This window comes from Onychomys torridus, chromosome 9, assembly GCF_903995425.1.
Source record: "Onychomys torridus chromosome 9, mOncTor1.1, whole genome shotgun sequence".
Lineage (NCBI taxonomy): Eukaryota > Metazoa > Chordata > Mammalia > Rodentia > Cricetidae > Onychomys > Onychomys torridus.
Window position 1 is genome coordinate 9,996,494 of NC_050451.1, and position 7,979 is coordinate 10,004,472.

Consider the following 7,979-nt stretch of genomic DNA (forward strand, 5'->3'; position numbering starts at 1 on the left):
GGAAAATGGAGCTTGTATATGCTGGCTGGCTTCCTCCTTTTCCCACGTTTATTTCTTCTAGGCCTCCAGCCAATAGAGTGGTTCTGCTTACACTGAGAGTGGTCCTTCTCTTCTCAGTGACAGGCTGTATGTCAACTGTGTCTGGAAATGTTCCCACAGACACACAGGTGTGCTTTGAAATTTCCTAGATATCTCTCAATCCAATCAAACTAACAATCAAGATCAAACTTTAGGACTTGGAAAATGACTCAGTGGTTAAGAGCACATACTGCTGTTGTCTAGGACCTGAGTTCATTTCTCAGCACCTATGTTGAGTGGCTCACAATCACCTGTAACTACAGCTACAGGGCATCCAGCACCCTCTCCTGTATACCTGGGATACCAGTGCTCATGAAGACCTGTACCCATATATACAGACACATAAATACATATAATTAAAATTTTAAAAAGGTATTAACTACCACATCATTGGTGAAGAAATATGAGAAAAACTTTGAAATGGGTACTCTACTCAGGAGCAGAGGAAAATAGAGAAATGACTCAAATGAGTGTCTATCATTTTGTATACCCATATATACACAAGCCAGGGGCCAACAGAAGCAAGCGTGGAAGCATGAAGCTCAGATGTTTCACTCCTGTGATTTTTCAAGAGCAATCAGCTCTAAGCAGAAGCTCTGCAGACTCCTCATGTGTTTGCATAAAAAATCCAAGCCTAGCAGATGTTCTGAGGAACTCAGAGCACTTAACAGATAAAGCTGATAAGTGGTTCTAGCAGCCACTGTCCCTTTGTCTCACGCAGTTACTTCTCTGGATCGAATCCCATTTCAAGGCTGTAAAATGCACAACCAACAATGTAAAATGTGCCTGCAAAGTGAACTAAAATAAGGTTTATTCAGGGACTTCTGAGTCCAATTGTCTGTAATGAAGCTCTCATTTCTGCCTCTCCCTGGCCTCAGTTCTGACTCAGGAACATCACCACCAAGGCTGCCTTTTTCTCTCTGCACTTAACGCTATCATTAGTTACAGCATTTTCGCCTCAAGTTCAGCACTTGTGGGCTTCCTGCATTTCCCAGTGAATGGCTTAAAGAAAGAACATTTTGCAAATCACTACTCTGTAGGTCAAAATTGTCAATTCTTTCTTAAAAACAACTGCAGCACCCCATTTTGAAAATGACTATTGTTATATAGTACTGTAAGGAAAGACCAACATTATTGAATCGAGCCATCAAGAGCAATTTAGACCCATTTCATACCTGCCATATTTATCCTTGCTCCTCAGTGGAGCTCTGGTATGTGAGTATTTAATGCCCTTCACAAGAGGAGTGTCAATCTGGCTACACATTCTAGATAGGTCTGCCTCAAGTGTCCTGGGAATGAAGGGGGAACCTTTTCCAACACAAGTACTGTCTTTAACATACAGAAAATAAGCTGTCTGTCACAAAGCTGGGCAAAACCTAGTGGTGTATATGTAGAGACAAAAATCTTATGCAAATACATGAAACTTACTCTGCATAAGAAATTAGAAACTCCTGGGCTGCTGTGGCTTCTCATGCATGAAATGGGGCCTGGAGTTCAGGAGTAGCAGAGGTTGGAGGGGATTATCCTGAAGACACACTTAAGGCATTGCAAGTACAACACAGCAGCCTACTGCATTGATATGGTCACCCTGAAAATCACTTTCCAATGTGTGATCACAGATAACCCTCTCAAAGCCGCTGCAGATGGAAATGATTCTATTGCCACCTTTGGGAGGTAGGGTAAGAAATCACAACCGACAGCAGGACCCCAAGAGTTGTACAAAAGAAACCCCAGTTCATTTCTAAATTTTATGAGGCAAGCATTATGAAATGCTGGTCATGGAATATTAGCAAGAGCCAGCTTGTGTCTGGTGGCCTCACCTACCTGTCTACCACATGCAGTCCATGTGCTTTGGTGTCTTGGTTCTCCACGTGGTCTCTCCACATGCCTCAGCTTATCATAAGCTGAGCAATGGAAGAGCATGGTGAGATGCACACATTATGCTCTCATCAGTTTGCTGGTGTCTCATGGGCCAATGCAAAATTCATAGGCCTAGCCCCAAGGCAGTGTTGAGGGGTTTCCAGTGGAGTAGCTTGAGGTATCATCACTAGAGACCATTCATAGTGTCCCACAAGCTGCTCTACGTTGCCTGCAACAATCTAGGAGGCCTCTTTGGAGGAGGCCTGTGTTCCTATCTTACCCCCAGTTTGGCTGGCAACACATAGAAGCAACTGCAAGGAACCTGGAGTTTTGTGCAAGAGGAGGAGCAGAAGAAAATTTCAGTAAGATTTCCCCAAGTCATCTATTGTAGCATCTGGGTCATTATTGACTAAGGAGAGTCATTCCCATGACATTTGTCCAGGGCTGCCTCAAGCAGAAGTGTAGTGACCTCTGCCAATGACTTATTACAAAACCTGTGTCTGTAAAGGATTTTCCTCTATATTCTGGTAATAACAGCCTTCAGCCATTGATCTTTCAGGGTATATGCTCCAGGTAAGCTTCATAGTCAGTGATTTCTATTTCATACAACATGGCTAGAGAAAAGTAATAGCTGAGCCCATTTTATGGATGGGTAAACTGGGGTTCAAAATACATCTACTTACCCAAAGCCACAAAACTGATGATTTCAAAGTCTGTCACTGTCTCACTTAAGAGCCTGTGTTCTAGAGGCACAATCACCTTTAAAGGCTGTTCTGGATTAGAAGTTCCATCCAAACTCCAGGAATGTTCAGTGTTTTGCCTCTGGTACAGCCTGCAGGAATGCAGGCCAGATGTCCACTACATAACATCCTGATTTTGGACTTTGGACTCAAGTTCTAATTCTACATCTCTCAGATGTCAGCTCAATATCTTGGACAGTTTTTCCATTTGTTAAATTACTTCCATTTGGAGTAATCATCAAAGCCTAGAACTATAAATAAGTAATACTAATCTTTAAGGGGTGCTTTAAAAACAGAAGTTATCAACTGGGCAGTGGTGGTGCATGCCTTTAATCCCAGCACTCGGGAGGCAGAGTTAGGTGGATCTCTGTGAGTTTGAGGCCAGCCTGGGCGACCAAGTGAGTCCCAGGAAAGGCACAAAGCTACACAGAGAAACCCTGTCTCAAAAAACAAAACAAAACAAAACAAAATACAGAAGTTATCTAAAATATTAATGGTTATGATCATTATCAGTAAAAATCCATTATCTCCCACTAGGACAGGTGGGTAGTAAATGCTGCTACAGATGCTGGTGCTGCTGCAGATGCTAATGATAACCTGGAGGAATTTGTCTCCTGAAGAAAATTCAAGGCAGCCTCTTCAGCTGGGTAGACATTTAGCAAAGGCCTGGGGCCTACCCTTGCACCCTGGAAGAGTGAGGCTGGATTTGAGTCATACAGACCTGGGTTCTAGGCCTTAGATATCTGACCGTTTACCCATCCCTTAGCTCTGGACCTGTTTCATTTTCAGCAAAATAGAGATAAAAATGCCACCACCACCACCCCACCACCAAGGATCCAAGGAGGATTCAACAAGATAACCTAGATAAAGGATCTCTCCTGTAGCTGATGCTGGATACAGTCTGTTCCCACTGCACTGCTCCCCTTTCCTCTCCCTACAGCAGTGACAAGACATCCTTTCTCTTTTCCTCCTGGGGGGTGCCATGGACCTAGAATTTTAAGCAGCATCTCTGGGCTGATGCTGGCCAGTATTTCACTGCCCCAGGCTATTCATCTGGCTCAACAGAGGTTCCCCATCCACCATCCTTCCTTCCATTATTTACATACTTTTCATCTCCCACCCCGGCCATTTTTCTAGCACCCTGTGATGGTATATTTCCTCCCTAAGTCCTCCTAAGGCACAAACTGAAAAGAACTATCACTTTTTTCACTCTCTGTGACCACCCTTGGATGTACAAGTCACTTAGCACCAGGAGAAATAATGGATTTTTCCCTATTCTGCCCAGGTTACCCACTATGGGCCATTAAAAAGATACTCATTTAAAAAATATATTTGACAGCCTGAAAGATATATTTGAGATATTCGAAAACTGAGCCCATTATGTGACATTTTAAATATATAGTGTGGCAATATATTTCTAAACTGTGCAATATACCTTAGGAATTTATATTACATGTATGGCACTTAGTTATTTGTATTATTTTCTCTTTGTGGATTCAGAGTTTCTAGATGATTTCCCCGTTTGAGCTGCATATTATCAGGTACTTGGACAACACAGCATGGAAAAATGAAAAGGACCTGAATGCAAAGTTCAAGGTCAGTTAGTTGTTGATTTTATATCAAATTGTACCAGGAGGACCTAGGAGGTACACTGACTACACGAGGAGTGGGGTCTTCCAGTTTTTCAGGCACACTTTTTCATGCCAGCAATGGCATATGAGAAGGAGATGATTGTTCCCTAAGTTCAAGACAACAAATAGTATAACATAAGGTAACTTGCTTATGGTCCAAAGTCAACTTGTGGGAGTTGATTCTCTCCTTCCACCATGTGGGGTCTAGATACCAAACTCAGGTCTCCTAGTGTCTTTACATACTGAGTCATCTCCCAGGTCCACCATTCATTTTCATATATATATATATAATATATGAATATATAATACATATAATGTATTATGACATCTTCACACATGAGCATGAAGAGTTTTGATCATATCCATCCCCTGTCTCCTCTTTTTGTCCTTCCTCCTCCCTCTTTCTGGTCCCCTTCCTCTTCTCAAATAGTCTCCCTTCTACTTTTACATCTTTTTAAAAACTCGTTAATAATCTGTCTTTAAAAGGAAGCTTTTGTCCCTGCCCGCTACATCTGAGCTTTTTACCTGCTTTGGCCAAATCACTGAGGAAAATTGAACCTACTGCCAGCATCCAGGAAGATACTGTTTTCTCTGGGGTTCAACACTCTTAGGAATGCAATCTGGTTCCAACAGGCCCTAACCAAGCCCACCATCTACTCTGTTTCTTGCCAATGTAGAGGTGACAGCAGACACTAGGCAACAGTGTAATCTCTGATTCAAAGGGACTCGGCTAGCACTGCATGGACTGCTGTCAGCCTCAACCTAAAACAACTGTATGATGGTTGCAGTAAATTCATAGTCTTCCAGATTCACCTTTAAACCCAAATCTAAAGTGGAGAATTCTTTTTTTTTAATTAAGAATTTTTTTTTTCATTTTACTCACCAGAGATCCACCTCTTCCCTCCTCCCGCCCCACTAGCCTTCCCCCTCAACTGACCCCCTATTCTCCCCCACAAGAAGGCAAGGCCTCCCAGGGGGAGGCACATCCAGTAGAGGCAAGTCCAAGCCCCTCCCCCTGCTTCAAGACTGCATGAGGTGTCCCATCCTAGATAGTAGGCTCCAAAAAGCCCCCAACCCCACCCTGTGCACCAGGGATGAATTCTGATTCTACTGCCAGGGGGTCCTCCAGGCAAATCAAGCTACACAATTGTCTCGCCATGCAGAAGGCCTAGTCCAATCCCATGCAGGCTCCACAGCCATTGATCCATCTCAATCAATAATGGTAGGAATAATAGATCATTCTGTTTTCAAGGTCTTGTTCTGGCCTCCTCTTGCCCCTGGGACCTGTGATCTTTCCTTGAAAAAGTTCAGGTGAGGCCATACAGTATAGAAGATAACTTAGGTTTACTACACAGTAAAGTGAAGTGCTCTTCAGGTATAAGAGGAGATGATGGCTAAAGGCACTGTGGCACAGAGCTACATGTTAGACAGACTTTATATTATCTCAAAATTCTCTAGGATTGTTAGCTTTCCCTGAAGGACATTATTTTTTCTCTGGGTGACTGATGGGCCCATTTGGATGATCTGTATTAAAAAGGCCCACATACTCTGGCTAGATTATCTTGTGACCTTCTGGGTAATTCAGAATGCCATATCTCAGCTTAGAAGCAAAGGAACCACTCGGGCCCTGTTCTTTTGACCAGTAATCAGGATTTTGAAGTTTCAGCTCCTGGTTTTACATGCTGCTGACTATGAGGGATGGATTTTCTGGGTGGTGGTAGCACATGCCTGCCTTTAATCCCAGCACTTAGGAGACAGAGGTAGAAGGATTTCTGCATTTGAGGCCAGCCTGGTCTACAGAGAGAATTCTAAGATAGCCAAGGATACACAGAGAAATCTTGCCAAAAGAAAAAAAAAAAGAAAAAGAAAAGAAAGGGGGGGATTTATCCCTAATGACCTCCAAGTCCTCTATTATCTAAGTAGCTACCAAAGAAACCTAATAGTACAAAACTGTCATTGTGTAAGAACTGAGAATCAGATGACAAGACACTTGTTGCAAATAACAGATCGCTTACTATTATTGACTAGCAATGTGGTACAGCCACTGTTATAAGAGTTGGGGCTACAGTGGTGAACAAGGTGTCTAGGAGACCACTCTTGTGAGCTTACACTCCACAAAAGTACAGGAGATGAGCTGCCTATGACATGCCAGGAGACAAAAAGCCTACTGGTAAGGAGTATCCACTAAGTGCCCATCAAAGTGCCTACCACAAGGACACATCTGGGCCTATAGGCAGCAACCAGACAGGCAAGAACCCGACAGCAGGCACCATTAGCTGTAAGAGCCACAGTGACACACAATGACTCTTAACTCACACACATGGTTCCCCAGCACCCATCTCAGCTCTTAAAAGGACCTCAAATCTCAAAGGCTTCTTGCTTCTTTGTCCTTAAAGTACATTCTGCTTCCACTGCTGTTTACAAAGGGCAGAAAGTAAAGCTAAATGCCTAGAACTGGCACTTAAAAAGCTTTTAGGGCTTCAGTACTCCACAATGGCAGAGCCGCAGGAAAGTGCAGGCTTGGTTTAAAGAGCATCTACTCTCCTTAGCTTCAGGAAGAAGCACCTTGCTGGCTCCGGGTCCCATTTTTGCACAGCAGAAAAGGAGAAGGACTCAAAGATGGGCAAGGCAGTTTTCAGGATAGTCCCGGGGTGCCCACGGAATAGGCACACCTGTCCTACCACAACTATCTTCCACAAGGTTCATACGTTCAGGGCTGAGCCCTGAGCATAGCAGAAGGGAAGTGGTCCCAACCTCCTTCTACCCTATGACATTGTTCTTTCCTCAAACTCTGAGTGCAATATCTAGAGATACTGTTTCTTCCCCTTAACAAAGAGTTGGAGTCATACCTGAGCCTAGAACAGAGAAGTTTGTGGGGAATATCCCATATTCACTGTAGAACAAACCAGAATGTATAGAACAGAAGTTTAGAAACCACCAATGAGGTGTCAGTCCACCAAAGTATGTGACACACGTAAAAACCACAGAAGCAAGACACATAAAAGTGAAATGTGAAGCAATACCCATGAGCACAATGCTGTGAGCTCCAGAAGAGCCTGTCAGCAAAGGGACGTACTCAGAGCTAGCATTGCCATCACCCTGGGGACGCTAGCTGACTTCATTATTTCCCTGGCCCTGTATTCTCCATGCATGAAAACTGGGAAGAGCAGATCTCTCAGGTTTCCTGAATGGTTTTTCAGTGAGGCTTTTCGGCAAATCTTGAACATGTAAAGGGTGTGTATTCAGCCCACATTTTCACATTGCTCTCTTAACCATCATTTTCAATGATTATGCCCTATAAATCCAGAGCTCTGAGTATCATCCATGTGAGTGTGTATCCATTCTACTAGACTATGCACTGGAAAAACAGGATACTGTTGGACAATCCCTAGGAAAGGTGCCATAGAATATGTAAAGACGTGGTATCCTCTGGCACTTTCTAGTCATGTCATCTGCATATGAAAAAAGAAGCTGGGATAGTTCTGGAGTGGTACTTCACAATCCTGTGTGAGGTCATGGGTCACCCATGCTGTGCTGGTAAACTGTCTTTACTTCCCATCCAGTCATCCCTAAGAGAAAAGTAAAGCAATGAAAGCTAAATGGATAGGTATAAATAGAAGGCAGAGCAGACAAGCTTCAATTTGCTGGAGATTGAATTAAAATCTTAAAT